This window comes from Chinchilla lanigera, unplaced genomic scaffold (assembly GCF_000276665.1).
Source record: "Chinchilla lanigera isolate Chin_1 unplaced genomic scaffold, ChiLan1.0 scaffold00043, whole genome shotgun sequence".
In the NCBI taxonomy this organism is placed as follows: domain Eukaryota; kingdom Metazoa; phylum Chordata; class Mammalia; order Rodentia; family Chinchillidae; genus Chinchilla; species Chinchilla lanigera.
In genome coordinates this window covers 14492361-14509411 of record NW_004955444.1, presented here as the reverse complement: position 1 = coordinate 14509411, position 17051 = coordinate 14492361, and positions in this window count along the sequence as shown.

Genomic DNA, 17051 nt, shown 5'->3' with positions numbered 1-17051 from the left:
CATTCAGTTTGCTCCCAGGGCAGTGGGGGAGGGGTGGAGGAGGCTCACTGGAGCTCTTGAAGCTGTTGTATATTCCCTTCAGCTAGGCTTCCTCAATGGTCAGGAAAGTGTAGGTTGTGGTCACCGAGGTTTCAGATGTTGCCCAGGACCCAACTGGGTTCCCACAATAGTAGGGAGTGGTGAGTGTGAAGTCCATGAGGCTGCTGACTCTGTCCAGGTTTAGCTTGGCTTCCCTGGGGATGCAGGTGTTGCTGGGAGTGGCCACTGAGGCCCCAGAACGTGTCCAGGGCTCTGCCTGCCTGGCACACTTCTCAGGATGGCATGGGGCAGTTCACCAGGGTTCCTGATGATATCAGGGGTTCAGCTTGGCTCCCACAAGAATGCTAGGGATGCAGAGAGTGGCCAATGGGGCCTTAAGAAGTATATGGGGCTCTACCTGCCTCACAGTGTTCTGAAAGAGGTTGGAAGACAATGTTCCATGGGTCATTTCCACTCTTGCACATTTTTTAAGCATAAGCCCTAACTCCTTCGGTTCAAGATATCTTTTCAAAGTAATATGGCCAACAGCCTTGGAAGACTGAAATAACTTCTCCCTCCTAAATAAAAGTCAAGATATGTTCACATCCCATTATGAAAGATTTGAGTGTCCATAGTTCACAGTTTCCCTCCTGTAATCCAACTATGAGTCCAGGTATCAAGTGGCCCTCTTCATATAGCCTAGTGTAGTGGATTGACAGTTGGTGATCAACTTATAACCCCAGGTTGACCTGAGTAAGTGTGGTGATGGGTGTGGGAAACCCACCTGAGGATTTTTGCCAGCAGCATAAGAGGAAGAACTGGAGAAGAAGTTAGGCTGTTGGGAGCTGATAGAAGCTATAAGGAGCTGTTGGCTCTTTTGGAGGAGCTTGTCATGCTGGTTTTCTTGATGAACTTGGCTGTTTTCATCATTTGAGGAGCTCAGAACCTTGTTGGCAATGAGAATAGCTTTGGTTCACTTTGGGGGAGCTCTGGTCCTCACTTTGAGCATCAATTCCTGGCTCTGGAGGGGAAGATGGTGCTCTGCCAGTCTCCTAGAGAAGCTTGCTACATTGGCTTCCCTGATGGGAACTCGGCCATCTTGATAATCAGAGGACCTAGGGACCTCACTGCTACTGAGGATGGCTATAGTATCTTTTGGGGGAGCTCTGGTTCTTCTGAGCATTGCTTCCTGGCTCAAGTGCAGAACCTTCAACCTGATAGCACAGACCCTTCATCCTGCTGGCACAGACTTTCTAGATCCCACCACTGACCTTTGGGCTCTAGGTATTCAGATGGACTCATATAGGACATTATCATGGGATCCAGGCCCTCAGCTGGATTCCTGGTCTATAGTGTATGAACAGATTTCCTGCACTCTCTTGTATGTGATTCTTTGGGTGACTATTATAAGTAATCTTATAAAATATGTGTCTTGTATTATACTGTTCTCCCTTTAAAAGTATCCCCCAAACCCACACAAGCAGTTTGAGCTATGTTTGAGGAAATGACATAAGCAAATACTGATACTCTAGTTAATATTATTACCATGAGTAATAGAGTTCTTTGTTTCTGAAACTGGAGTCTCATGTGTTCTTCCAGCTTGTATGAAACTAAGGTAAAATCACATATTAGTTAAGAAACTGTGGGATATACCAGGTTCTTATTCCAGTTAAATATCAAAAGCTAAACAAGTTACAATCAAGTCCAACATCAATGGAGTAAGGAACAACAGTGTTCCATGAAGGTGTCAGGAAGAGGGTGGGAAGTGAGGATTTGCTGAATGATAACTTAACATGGCACAGTGCCTACCACTGTATCTGTCATTTCCTTCATTCAGAATACAAATTTTATTGGAAAAATAATAATATGTATCTAGGAGAATTACAAAACAAGTAAAATCTTCAATGGTTCCAACCACCATACAGTTACTCTTTTTGTTGCTTATGAATATTTATTGGTTCCATTCATTTTGAAGAGTGCTTATTACTTTCTACTTCTCCTATCAAAATCTTTTCTTAGATCTTTCAAGTCAGCTGAGTTACTTAATGTACACAATTTTTATTTTTATGTAAAAACAACTAGGAACTCTAGAGGTTTTCTAAAATCAAACAAGATGGGAGGCTGAGGCAGAAGGATCATTGACAGTTCAAGGCCAGCCTGTGTTACAAAGTAAGCTCAAGGTCAGCCTGAACTGCAAAGTGAGACCCTGTCTCAAAAAGATAAATAAATAAATAAATAAATAAATAAATAAATAAATAAATAAAATCAAACCAGACAGCTGGTACATGTGATTCCTATTAATATATTCACCACCATTTGGACTCAATAAGATCAGCAAGTATTACCACAAAAAACATGGTGAAGAATGAGTGTAATTTAGTGTGTAAAATATTCTGTGATCTCATTTTCTCAATCCATATTAAACCAACATCACTGGCAGCAAATTAGCACTATTTCCTTGCTTCCATTTAACTACAAGGGATTCATACAACAGTATGTGTCAATTCATTCCACATGGCAAGTCATTCTGCAATAGGTCATAGTCAGAGATTTCTTACATAATCTCAGGAATATAAGACAAAGAGTTTACCAACCGACCAAACATGGTGGATTAGATTCTGAACTTTAAGTTCTGTCACACAAAGGCTACTCCAAAGGGATTCCCTTCTCATCCCACTTCCATGAATACAAGGTAAAGAGAACTACTACTTCTTCATAGTTACCCTCGGATAACAATAACCATAATAAGGGTAATGATAATTAGCATATATTGTAACTTACGTTGTGATATGTGTATTAAAATTCACATGGACTACTTTATGGAGGCATTACAGATTCTGTGTTATGTCATTTCATTATTGCCCCAATGTTTCTTTGAAGGTCTTCCGGCTGACCCTTAATAATGTCAAGTAATCTTTCCAAAAACAAAGTCAAAAAAGTTTATTTGAAGTCTACCAATTGTTTAGGAAAACGTTATGGTCATAAAAAATAAGCTCTGATGCCATTAATAACTAATTGACAAAACAGTAGTAGTGGTAGTAGTAGTAGCTATAGCAGTTGGATGATGAGGAATAGGAGCAAGAGATAGAGCAGAGCAGAGTAACTGAGAATGGGTCAGCTTGGGTAGAAAGAGGCTTTTGATGAAGAAGCCATCTTAGGGAAAGCAACAGCAGGGACTGCATTGGCAGCACTGCTTATTTGTTTAGTAGACAACTAAGAAAGGGGTGAGGATTCACCTTCTCTTCACTTGCGCACCATGCTGTTGTTTCATATTACCTGAGGCAGCAGGGCCCCTGCTGCAGCTCGTGTTAATAACAGCAAGTTCTTTCCATGGGTCCTTTAGGGATTTTAGCAACAATGCTATATATTTTTAAAGCTGGGCTGATTTTATTCATGGAATCCACCCAATAGTTGACACATTAAAAGTAGCATAAATCCATATTTTATAGCATGTATCAACATCTCACAATTATGAAATACTGAATTCTAGATTAGAATGGTCATTTAAAAATGGTATCCCTCTACAAAAATCCTACTAGCACAATACATTCACTGAACCCTGTTACTGATGGAAAACAGGGCATCTTCATTGGTCCTTGCTGGCCAGACCCATAGGAGTGCCTTAGCACAGCACAAATGAAGAATGGAAAATGACTCCACCTCAACTACTAATTCCAGTGGATGGTAGTGGTTATGGAGAGTGGTACACCATGGAAGAAAGGCAGATGCAAATTACTATGTGGAAATGTGCTTTATTCTTCAGGAAAGAATGATTTATTGTCCTTAGGTACATACCACCTTTCCAAGAAAAAATTCCACACAAAGCATAGTATTTGAGTTAAATTTTGAGAAACAAATAAGAATTCACTACATAGTGGACTGGGTAAAGTCTTTGCAGACAAAAAAGTATAAAAGTATTGAAATGTTCTTAGCCTGTATTGAGATGAGTTATGAGGTGCAAGTGCATTTTCATGTGAAGTCACACTGCACCAGTTTTGCATAGTTTTCTTAACTATTATACCAAGATTTTATTTCAAATTCTCAGAAGTATATTTTCTGAAAAATATAGTTTCACTATGTTGCTGGGCTCTAATTTACTTAACCATTCATTTATTGTTAGTAATTTAGATTTCCCCCTAACTTTTCTGTGTTATTAACAAAGCTGAATAGAATATTATATTATTTTGTATAAATTTTCTCCTAATTTTTTTAATATTTAACATACTTAGTTACTTTTTTCTCCTTGAAGGGACAAAATACCTGATACCCAAAATTAAGGAAGGAAAGGTTTATTTAGCTCACTGTTTGTGGAGGTTTCAGTCCATAATCAGCTTGTTGCAAGGCAGGGTAGAAAGGCACAGGGGCAACCGTTCAAGGTACCAGAAGACAGGAAAAGCACAAGAGCAAAACTGGGGAAGGAAGCAAGCCTCTTCCTCCCTTATATTGCATACCAGCAATCTGCCCACACCATCTCCATGCCCTCCTCTTCCCCAAGCTCAGGATGTTTACAGAGTGATGACCCTGGTCCCCTGCTGAATCACTTGATTAAACTCCTATACTTCTCAAATTGACACAATAAACAACATCCTAGAGTGGTAAGGGCATGTCCTTTACACCTCAGCGCGTGGAACTACTGAGTTACTTAGTTAAACACCTAGACTTAAAGTTAATACAATGTATCAGCCATAACAATCCACCCCTTCTCAACTTGGCAATTGGGCCCATTTCTTTAAATCAGTTTCCAGCTACAAAGACATTGTTCTTATCATTTTACAAAATGAGCATTATATCACAAGTTTAACAATCCTTAAGAACCAGTACTAAGTCTACCAACATTATATTGCATTAGAACCATAACATCCTGTCCCTGGCCCCAAAAAGACTCATCCTTTATACAAAAGGCATTTAGTTCATCTCTAAGAGATGCCAAAGTCCTAACAGTTTCAGCATTGATGAAAAGTCCAAGTCCTAAGACTCCTCTGAGATCTAAGACAAACTCTCAGCTGCAAGCCCCTATACAAATGAAAACAAAGTTAAACACTTCCAATATTTAATGGGACAAGATAAACATTTTCATTCCAAATGTTACAAACAGGGAAAAGAAAGATTTGGACGAAACCAAGTCCAAAATCCAGTAAGGCAGACAGTAAGTTTTGTAGTTTCACGTTTAACGTCCTAGGCAGTCTGTGGCTAATTGTGAGCTCCAAAAGGTTTGAGTGACTCCACCCCTAAGGCATTTCTGGTGGTTGTACCTCCCATGGCTTCTCTCTTGGGTTGGCTTTACTCGCTCCTTGCAACTTTTCTTAGATGATCCATGCTCCTGACTTTTCCAAACTTTGGCGTCTCCACTGCACCTTTGGCTTCACACTCACAGCTTCACACACTGCCTTCCTAGGGGCACACTTTCTGGCCTCCTAGGCCTTCTGAAAGTGGGGTGGAAGCCTTCTTAATCCCACAGTTTATGCATTCTGCTTGCACCTAAAAGCAGGGCCATGTGGATGATGCCAAGCTCTGATGCCAACTGAAGCAGTAGCCAGGCTTTCCTCTCTCTTGGCTGTAGTGGTTGAGTGCCTAGATCACTAAGCACTCTGAATCCAATTCTGAGGAACAAATTTTCTATGCTACTGCTATTCTGGAACATAGTGTGGTTGCCACCATTTTGGAACTTGGTGCTCTGCCACTTTCTCCTCAGAGCAAAGACTTTCACTTTTGAAGCTGAGAAGCTGCAAAGGGTGGAGACTTGCTGCTTCTTGTGATGCCTTCAGGCCATCTCTTCTACTTTCTCATTCCTTCTCAGCAATCAAGATCTCCTCAGCTGTATATTCATAGTCCGCAGCTTTACTGGAGCTTCTTTTCTGGCCAAACTCACACATTTTAAATAAGCCTACTGGGCTCTTTGCTCTTTTTTTTTTTTTTTTTTTTTTTTTTGGCCTCTGTACTCTTGGTTCCCAGCATAGATCTGGCTAAAAGCCCCCAACAATAGCCATGCCACTGCCTCAATATTCAACTGCCTTGGAATTCCTTTTGCCACATTAATTAGTCTACCACCCTTAATCTTAGTCTCAGGCAAAGTATATGGATACGAGTAAAATGAAGACATATTTTCTGCCAAGCCATAACACACATTATCTGTGGTCCAACAACCAATGCAGTCTTTCTTCCCAGCAGAAACCTCCAGAGCCTGGTCTTTACCAACAGGATTTCTATCAGCCTTTTGGTCTTCTGAGCTCTGACCAGGATCTCCCATACAGAACAGCCTAAGGCCTTCCAGCTCTACTCTCTCAGACCACATCTCTGAACCTTTCCAAACTCTTCCCACAAGCCATTCCCAAAGGCTCTTGAACATCACTGTCAGTACAGTCACAGCAATGATCTCACTCCTCTGGTACCAAATTCTGTCTTAGTTACTCTTCCTTTGTTGCTGAGACAAAATACATAACACACAAATTAAGGAAGGAAATGTTTATATAGCTCACAGTTTGTGGAGGTTTCAGCCCATAATCAGATGGCTCCAAGGCAGGGTGACATGGCACAGGAGCAACAGTTCAAGGCAGCAGACGATAGCAAAAGCATCAGGAGTAAATTCAGAGTGGGAAGCAAGCCTCTCTTCCTCACTTATATTGTACGCAGGCTGTCTGCCCATACCATCCCCATGCCCTCCTCTTCCACAAGCTCAGGATGTTTACAGAGTGAGGACCCTGGCCTCCTGCTGAATCACTTAAACTCTTAAACTTCTCAAATTGATGCAATAAATAACATCCTAGAGTGATAAAGGCATGCCCTTTACACCCCAGGATGTCGTAGTACTGAGTTACTTAGCTAAGCATCTAGACTTAAAGTTGATACAATGTATCAATCATAACATATACAGTCCCAGAAGTGGAATTGCCAAACAAAGGAAATAGAAATTTAAGAGTTTCTCTAGTGACAAATTGCTTTCCAGAGGTTTTGTATCACTGGACTTTGATCCAACTCTATAAGAGAAGATTTATTTCCCCAATCTGTGTCTATCTTTGAGAACAAAATTTTATCAAAACTTGCTAACAGTAAATCAGTAGGTCATTGTTGGCTTTGTGTTTCTTTGAACATTTTTGCGAATAAAAACAGGCACTGAGCATTTTGCATTGTGCATTTCTTTCACAATAGCATCTCCCTACTTTTGGGAAAGCTCCTCTTATAGACAGAATATTATTTTGTATATTGTTTCTCTCTTCAGAGTCTAGGAGATAGAGTTGTGATATTTTGATCTGGCCTGAGAAATGCACAGGAAGAAGAGAAAAGGGATGCTAATTTCCAAATGTCTGCTTTGTGTTTAATAACTAAAGTTTTCTAGGTTTGTTTTTTAAGTTCCTAAGCATAATCTGAAATTAAAAGAATGTGAAAAATATAATTCATATTGCCTTACATAATAATGAAATGTTCCACACTGCCTTTAAGAAAAGTCCTTTTCTTTATTTTCTAAAAAGTATTGTCTGTTTTTAGAATGTGTGTGTGTTCTTTGTACAATTACATAAATCAGATTTATGTGATCACATGTAACAGAAACTGAACTTAAAATAACTAAAGCAATAAAAGGCATCTGTTGGCTTAAGTTAATGATAGAGTAAAAGAGCTCTATCCAGTTATTAAGATGATAATCATACCGCTATCATTTTTCTCATTCTTTAAGTTTTATTTCCTTCTGTCCTGGCCTCATTTTCAAGGTTTTGTCTTCATTATGATCCACATGACCCTCAGCAGTTTTAGATGTTTAGGGACCTTGCTGTCCACACTCTCAGAAGGAAAAGGTATTTCTTTCTCAACCATTTCAGCAACAATCCCAGCAAAAGCTATGACTGACCCATCTTGAAATATCTACCCATGGCTGTGTAAATTATGAAAGCTCAGAAGAATGTGGTTTTCTGCCTACTCTTGGAGCCAGAGAATAGGATCAAGAGGATCATTAGCCCCAACGGAAACACCCAGGCTATGGTGTGGGAGAACTGCACCCCCTCCCCAAAGAGGTCCTGGGGCAGTGTTATGCTGCTAACTGTTTAATTTTTGCATTCTGCAGTCTTTTAGAAAAAGGGAAACTGATTTGCAGCAATTGCTGGTTGGCAGGGCAGAAACATTACCACTTCTTAGTTACTTTTATTGTTGATGAGACAAAATACCCAACACTTGAAGTTAAGGGAAAAAGGTTTATTTGACTCACAGGTTTTAGAGGTTTCAGTCCATTATCATCTGGCTCTAAGACAGAGTGGCATGGCAGACAGGCCTCACAGAGGAGAAACATTCATAATGGACAGTAGGTAGCAAAGCAACAAGTGGGGGAGAGAAGGTTCTTTCTGTCCCTTATATTGAATATAAGCTACCCACCCTAAAGTGGATATAGCACTCACACCTTTAATCTTAGCCAGAACTACAAGAATTATGCCAAACCAATCAGTGGACTGATCTACTAATCATATACTCTTAATCCCAGCATCACACACTCTGGATTTAGGCACCTCTGAAAAAGTCTTATGACAGCATGAGGCTTGAGGGGACATCTACACACAAACCATACCAACCACAGCAATGAATTTCAAGCTATGGGCAAGTTATCCCTGAAGGAAAAATTTGGAAGAGATGCATACAGTTTGCTTTCTCAAACAGCTGCAGTTCAGCCAAAATAACAAGACTCAGTGGAAAGCACCATGTTCCATCTGAATTGTTCTGCTGAATTTCCTCACGCCATCCCATCAACTTCATACAAAACAAAGTACTATTATTATCAGATTAGACTGATAAATTAGTCTCTGGAAAATTTTATCTTAGAGATTACACTGATGTGGAGCTGGTGATGAAAAAAGGGAGGACTGAACCCTAGGGCAGAAAACAGAATTTTCCTAAAATAAGATAGAAATTGCATAATTAGGACTGAAAAACAAATCTTGTTTTGAATTAAGCTGTGCCAAGCCTTGTCACAGTGATATCTTCCTTAGATCTGAGAAATAGTCACATTGTCATAGTCTTTTGTTTTAAGAGGGTTTTTCTACAGTGAAAGATGTTTGACCAGTCCCTGAACATTCACTACACCATGTTACATACACAGAAGGAAATATACATTTTCTAACAACACACCTTCCACAAAAGTCAATGTTTTAGTGAACACAGCACTGGGAGAAAAGTGGCCCTAGGGTCTTAACCGACCACAGGAAAGGAGGATTCTCAGGAGAGTGCAAAGAGAGATGAGGAGAAGGAAAATTGTGGAGAAGTAAATGAACATGGAAGGACCACCCCTCAGATACACAATAAAATTCTCTACGGAGTATTTTTTTCCAATAAATTCCTACTCTATATCCTTACCTCATATTTTTGTACTTTAATATTTTAACTTTGATTTATGCCTTAGGTTGGGTGGTCTAGATGAAGACCTTAAGGTAAAGATTTACACAAAAGTGACTTCTTTTTCTATTCCTAGAAAAAGTGAATAGGGGATTTGAGAAATAGGACAGGAAGGGAAGAGCACCAAACAAGTTTGTGGTTTCCCTTGGCCAAAGTAAGGTCTTGAGACAATAGAGGTCACACCTCTAAAATGTCGCCCCAAAGTCGCATGGCTTCATAGGTGACAGTTGGGGAGGTTGTTGGATGTTGCGGGGGGGGTGATATTCATGAGTGGACAATGAATTATGCCTCTGCTGAGCTTAGGACTGGGTGTGATGTTCAGAGGTGGAGCCTCAAAAAAGGTGGGCATTTGTGGACGTGGCCTAGAGGGTGTATATATATATATATCCCTTCTTCACCCTTATTCTCTTTCTGCTTCTTGCCTGCCATGCTATGAGCACATTCTCTTCTGCGATGCCCCTCTGTCATGCTGCTCTGCCTTAGAGCCTGCTAACTGTGGACTGAAACCTCTATAAATGGATCTAACATAAACCTTTCCTAATTTAAGTGTGGGTCCACAGTAATGTGTCTCAGCAATGAAGAAGTAAGTAAAACAGACTATCTTGTATCTATAGTTTTATGCATTCAGTATTTTCCAGATTTGGAGATGGCTATTAAAATCATAAGGACCTTCCCAGATTTCAAAATGCTTCTTATGAGAATTGTGCTTGAACTTAAAATGTAGAAGTATCCAAGAGAACCCACTCCCACTCTTAAGATATGAAAAGTCTAGATGATTTACAAAATCAAAATTTTTTTTAACTTTATCAATAAGCTGAAGTTACAAGACAAGCAAACTGTTTCTGAGAAAGGAATAAAAACCAAAAAAATAGCTGCCTTTGTAAGAGGAGGAAAAAACGAAGACATTTGAGCACAGAATGTAATTCAGATACAAAGCACAGCATAAGATCAGTAAAACAAATATGTAACAGAAAGTATCTGTGAGATTGGGTAAATAATTTTTTCTTTGTAAGACACAAAAATAACACATAACAGCAAAAATTAATAAATTGGGCTTTTAAGAAAATTTTTGAAATAACTCTCAAATAACAGAAAAAAAATCAAGTAACAATCTAGGAGAAACTATTTGCAAAATAACATCTGATAAGTAATTTGTATCCAGAATATTCAAAGAACTGTCTTAATTACTTTCTTGTTGCTGAGACAAAGATACCCAATGCCCACAAATTAAAGGAGACGTTTATTTCAGCTCACAGTTTGTAGAGGTTTTAGTCCATAGTCCGCTGGCTCCATGGCAGAGCAGCCGGCAGAGCAGCATGGCAGAGGAGAAATGGTCTATGGAGGGGCAAGCAGGAAGCAGCAGAGCTCTGTTAAGGAAAGAGGAAAAATGTATATACCTGTGTCTGTCCTTCCCCACGGTGAGCCACCTTTCCCCACCAGGCTTTGCCTCCCAACATTGCACCCAGCTAAAATCTCACCAATGAAATAATCCAGTATCACACCCATAATCCAGAATCACAGACCCATGATCCAATCACCTCCCAAAAGCTCCACCTATGAGCCTATGAGATTTTGGAGGGACATTTACACATAAATCATAACAAACTCTTAAAATGCAATATAATAAAACAAGCAAATTTTTTAAATGCTAAAGTTGTTTTCTGTACTAGATGAAATAAAATATATGAATCATAAACATATAAAACTGTGCTCAACAGTAACAGTTCTTACTGCTCTTACACAAAAATATATATTCAAATATATTGAGAAGTTTTACCCAAAACTGACAAACATTTCAAATATTTCAGTGACCGGTGAATGGATAAACAAATTGTGAATAGTCCGTAGTATAAAATACTACTCTGCACTTAGAAGAACAGATTACAAATACATGCAGTAACATGGATGAATCACAAAGTTATTACACTATGTGACAGGTACAAAAGATAGAAAACTACATATTCATATACTCCTATTTATTCTACATTTGGGAAAAGGAGAAATCCTGAGCTAGGATTGAGTGATATTGTAAAGGTTTATAACAGGATTTGGGTCATTGCTATTCCAGTGCATATTTGCCCAAAAACAACATGATTATAAGAATAATTCATGGGAAACATATCTGACAAAATACATTTTTCCAGTTGCAAAAATCTAAGCCATCTTAGAAATCATTATCACTTAAAATCAGGATATTTGAGTTAGAAGCTTTCTTGTTTGTGTTTCTGTTGTGATCTGTAAGAACTTGATTTAAACTGCTGTTGGAACACTGATATGCTGCTTTGTATTTGTGAGTTTGTATGTTCTTTCCCCTTATATGATGCATTTCAAATCAGAACCTGCTTTTATTCAATTTCCAGTGTTTCATCTCTCACCATAGTGTTCAGCACAGATTAGAGATTTGATCCGGATGTCGTAAGTAAACAAACAGGCCATGGGCCATGAACAGCTGGACTATTGCAACTTCTTGCTGCCTCAGTAAAAATGCAGCCTACTGCCTGAGGTTAGTCATGAGGAAAATCCCCGCTTCTGGGTGCCTTGAGGTTGCACCAAGGAACTCTTGACAGAGATACATTGGTCTTTGTTCTTTGCCTCCTATGTCATTGTAGAGCCTCATTAATTTACTTGCAGTGAAAAGGGTTTCTTGCTGTAAGGCAGTACAATTAGAGGTTCACATAATAGACTCTGGAAACAGAATCCTTGGGGTAAGAGGTGAGCTTTGCTTCTCAGTAGTTATAGCTTTGCAAAGTCAGGATCATCCCCTGTAATAGAAGAAAATAACTACAGATCCTCTGTAGGACTAGCTGATATGACTTATGTAAAGATCCAGGCACAATGACAAGGGACAATGAAGGCTCTATTCCTTTTAGTTAGCTGTGTGCTCCCTCTGTCACCTCTGCAGTGAGTGTTTATATCTCCTTGTGAGTACTGGGAAGGTTATTTCTTTCAGCTGGCACTTTGGGATGAAGGCTACTGGCAACATGGAGATGGGCATTATTGTAGCCACTTACTTTGCTGGTTGGGCAAAGGAAACTGAAGTTCCTGCTCTAAGTGCCCTCCACCATCCAGCCCTGCTGCTCTAAAGTTACCCTGTCATTCACCTACGATTGATAGAAGAGCCTTCTCAATGAGCTTTGCTCTTGTGATCTAACCACACAAAGATGATGCATTATTTTTTAGGTTAGTCCTGTCATCATTGTCCCTCAGTTTTCACCTCAGAGGTAGCTGGTGGAAGGTCTGAAAGCCTGAAGACCACCTTTACTCCGGTTTCATTCCGGCTGTGATTTCTCACCTCTTTGAATACTATCCCATTTGGCTGTCTTTCTAGCAGCTGGCTTCCTCCTGTTCTTTTGATTTCTCTTGTTTGTTTTACAAATTAGAAACAAACATTTTTTCCTCATTTTTTTTTAAATTTTTGACACAGACCTGGGAGCTGAGCAGGAGCTGGTTTTCAAATGTATCTTTCTAGAAGCACAGAAAGCAAGAGCTCTAAGGGAATGGTAGAATTTGCTTTTAAGATTACATACCTGCTAGGATTGTACCTGCTGGGTTTCCAGGCTGTAAATAAATACTAAACTAGTGGTTATTTCACCAAGATTTTAACTACAGGCGCCTTTGCTTCAGTGAAATTCTAAGTGAGACTCGTTTTTGAAATGACTAGTAAAGAGAGATTTCAAACTCTGTATTCTAAGCAAATGATATAGCCTCCCAAGGCCATCCACCATCTGCCAGCTATGTGTCTAAATTGCTACCACTCAAATCCCACTCCAGTAAACAACATTAACCAAAAGGTTTGCTTTGCTGAATCATTCTCAAGTCCTGAAAAGTGGTCCACATTGACATTCAGAATGTAAAAGAGGGGGAAAAACAATGTTAGAGAAAGGATGAATTACATTAAGCAATTAAAAGAATAGCATAAGGATTAATAATAAAATCCTAAGAAATAGGCTTATTAAGAATTTACTTTATCCAGAGCCCCGGGGTTAGCACTTTAGCAACATTACCTGGTTGAATTCTCAACACATTACTTTGAGGTAAGCACTTAAATTATCTCGTTTTGCAGATAACAAGAGTGAAAGAACGTCAGTGACTTAACTTCACACAGATGGCGAATGGCAAAGCCAGGACTTAAACTCTGGCCTGTCTAAAATGCAAAACCACACTCCTTACCAGGGTCCTCCTTACTGAGACTGGACCACCACACTTCCCAGATTAGGGCTCACTAGAGGAACAGATTTAATAGAAAATATATGTATGATTATGCAAAGTATTTACTAGGTAGTCGTACAGTATCAAAAGTGGAAGAGTTGCAATGACCATCTGCCATTTCAGAGATGGAAGACCACAAAATGGCCATCTGTGCTCTGGAGGGTCAGAGGATCCACTCAAAAGTTGTGGGCCTGCAGCTCACAGGAGAGTCTGGTGTGAGTCTGTGTGAGAAAGCTGAAGGGTCTGCGTTGGAAGGCTGAAGACTCTGTGCTAGAAGCCTAGAGCTAATACTTGAAGACAACAGTGAAAAACAATTCTCCTCTGAAGAAGAAAGAGAAAAGACTTCTGTTACGGCTTGTGTCTAAAATGTCTTCCCAAAGCCTCATTAGTCACAGGTGGGGCTTTCCAGAGTGGCTGTATCTAGGGTATGTGACGCTGGGATTAAGAGTGTGTGGTTAGTAAATCAACCCACTGACTGATTTTGCATAGTTCTGGGTGTGGATAAGGGGAAGTCCCACCCTGAGTGCGGGTGGCAACACCCAACGGGCAGGTAGCCTGGATGGATACAAAGGGACAGAGAGAAGGCAGGCTGCTGTTGCTTCTTCTTCACTACGTTGCCATCTTCTGCCGGCCATGAACTGTTTCTCCTCTGCAATGCCCCTCCGCTGTGCCATCGTGCCTTGGAGCCAACCAACTATGAACTGAAACTTCCACAAAGTGTGAGCTACAGTAAGCCTTTCTTTCTTTAACTTTAGACATCAGGTATTTTGTCCCAGTAACAAGAAAAGTAACTAAGACAACTTCTCTCTTTCTATTTTCATTCGGTCCAGGCTACAAGCTTATTTGTTGGTGCCACTCACACTGGGGGTGGGATCTTCCCTCCTCAGTTCGTATCCTGCACGTCAATCATGCACAGACATACCCAGAACTCACTAATATGCTAGATGGCTCTTTCTCAAAGCATGCTGACATGTCACAATTCCCAATCATTTTCCCTAACTAGATGAGCATCCTCTGAGGAGCTCATCAAACATGGAAAGCCCCTACTTTATGCATACAGATTCTGATACAAAGGTTCAAATATGGGAGCCAAGGAATTCTGACAGGAGCCACCATTTAGCTTTCCTATTATGACTCCTAGATTCTAGATGTGTATCAGATTACAGAAATGTTCTATAGATTCTTACTACAGACTAGAGAAAGAAAGCTGGGTTTGGGTTAAGGAGAGGTTTTCATTGCCCAAGTAAGCTGGTTGAGGTTGTTGCTCTTCTAATCCATATAAAATCAGAAGCATGATTTGTGCTCCCCGTATCTCCTGGGGTTGCAATGGAGATCAGAAAAAGATAATGTAGCAAAAAGAGCAATGAAAATGGTAGGGTGGTAGATGCACTCATAGCAGATGCTTGTTACTTAATACTGTATTTCTCATTATGCGTGTGTAACAGGTAAGCTAAGTGGTCTATCCACAACTTGGAGCGATCCCATTTGCCATTTCTGTGCAAATCTTACCCTCTATGTTCAATGTAGTGCCTTTTTTTCTAACAACTAGCACCTGTGACCTTTCTGGAGGTTTTACTGGGACAACTGAGGCTGCCCTACCAGAAGTTTACTGGTCTGGAAGAAAGCCTCTGTCTGAAGGTGAACATGTGTGGGAACCAGAGAGGTCAGTTCACTGTCTGAGGTTGGGACAGCTCACAAGCTCAACCTACTCTTCATTCTACCTCTGCAAGGCCAGGATTCTGAAGTTTATCCTGAGATCACATCTTAGGGGGCTTTCTGCCCTTTCCTGTTCTACTGTGCTCACTTCCTTACTGATCTCTCCTGAGAGCCTTTCCTTCAAAAAGTACTTAACTGATATCTTCTGCTTAAAATCTACTTCTGGAAAACCCAACCTCTGGATTTTTGTCCCATAGTCTAAAAGATCCTTCTATCCAGAACCCCAAACATAAACACTCTCATCAATGTCCCTTTGTCTTCTTTCTCCCTGAGGCCAAGATCTCTTTTAGTTTGGGAGCTGTGAAGCAGAACTCCAAGTCCTCACCTTACTCGACAACATTTTTTTGCTTTCGAACATTAAATAATCTTTATTTTGACAAGTATTCTTATTGACACAGGATTTCAAGCCCTAATCACTACAGTGCTATAACAAAGTCATTTTCATGCTTGCAAAAGACAACTATGGGGTTTTGTCAATAACAGGAAAACTCACTGTACACTTCATATTACTGCCTGGCACAATCTTTGTGATTCTTAAACACCCAGCTTAAAATCAAAACCTAAATCTTCCAACAGTTATCTCAGCTGCACATCAACATACAATGTTGGTGTAAAACATTCATGTTTTACTGTAGGTTAATTGATTTAAGTTTCTATATAATTAATGAGACAACTGAGATTTTTAACAAAAAAATAAAATTATGACTAAAATGACTTGTAAAGGAAGACTGGCAAAGGAAAAAAAGAGAACAATTTCCAATTTGGAGAAAAGATGACTAAAGCTTCAACAAATAATTCTAATTCAGGCCCTCTTGCAATAATCTACTTAAAACGTACTAGGAAGAAACACGAAGCCCATGGGTAAAGAGAAGGAATTAAGACTTTTAGATGTACTCGGTTATACAAGACTGAATGCTATTTGGGAAAGCCTTCAGTAAAATTTTCAATGGTGGCTATACACATATATCAGTAACCTGAACATAATAAAACTATTTCAATGTATATTTAAAACTTAGTGTATAAATTTCATGTAATCACAATTACATTCATGTTTGTGTTAGGGTATATGCAAAAGTGCCAATAGCCTTATTAGATGTGGAACATTTCAATATTTTGAACCTTCAAAACTTCATGTAACGTGGTTAAATCACCCAAAAGATAAAAATATTAATTCCTTAAACACAGTTTTCTTTGTTTTAGAAGTGGTAGGGATCAAACTCAGGGCCTTGTGCATGCTAGACAAGCACTCTACCACTGAGCTACTCCCTGCCCAGAACAGCTTTCAAAGGAGCACTGGGACATATCCTCTTGATCCCTGGAATGTAGTTGTATTGCTGTCAGGCCTTAGACACTAATGACATAACTACCATTGCTTCTCTTTCCTGAAACCTGGGGACATTTTCAGAGACAGTAGTGAACTTCTCAAACTGCTGTGTCACAAATACTCTCCTGATAGTATAGGTTTAAAAAGTAATTCAGAATTGTTGGACTCCAGTGTGACAATGTTTTAGGGATTTTATTATCAATTGAGTCTGCTTCCATTTTCCTCTTTGTCTATGCACACAGTGATTTATGGTAGAAGATATCAAGATCTAATCAAAAAAAGGAGAATTTATTTCAGTAATACAACGTGAATATTCTAAGTGATAATGGATAATTATGGGAGAGCAAAATGACAATGAAAGTGAAAATAGAAATAATTTCAAGGAAAACAAGCCTACAGGACATTTTATACTTTG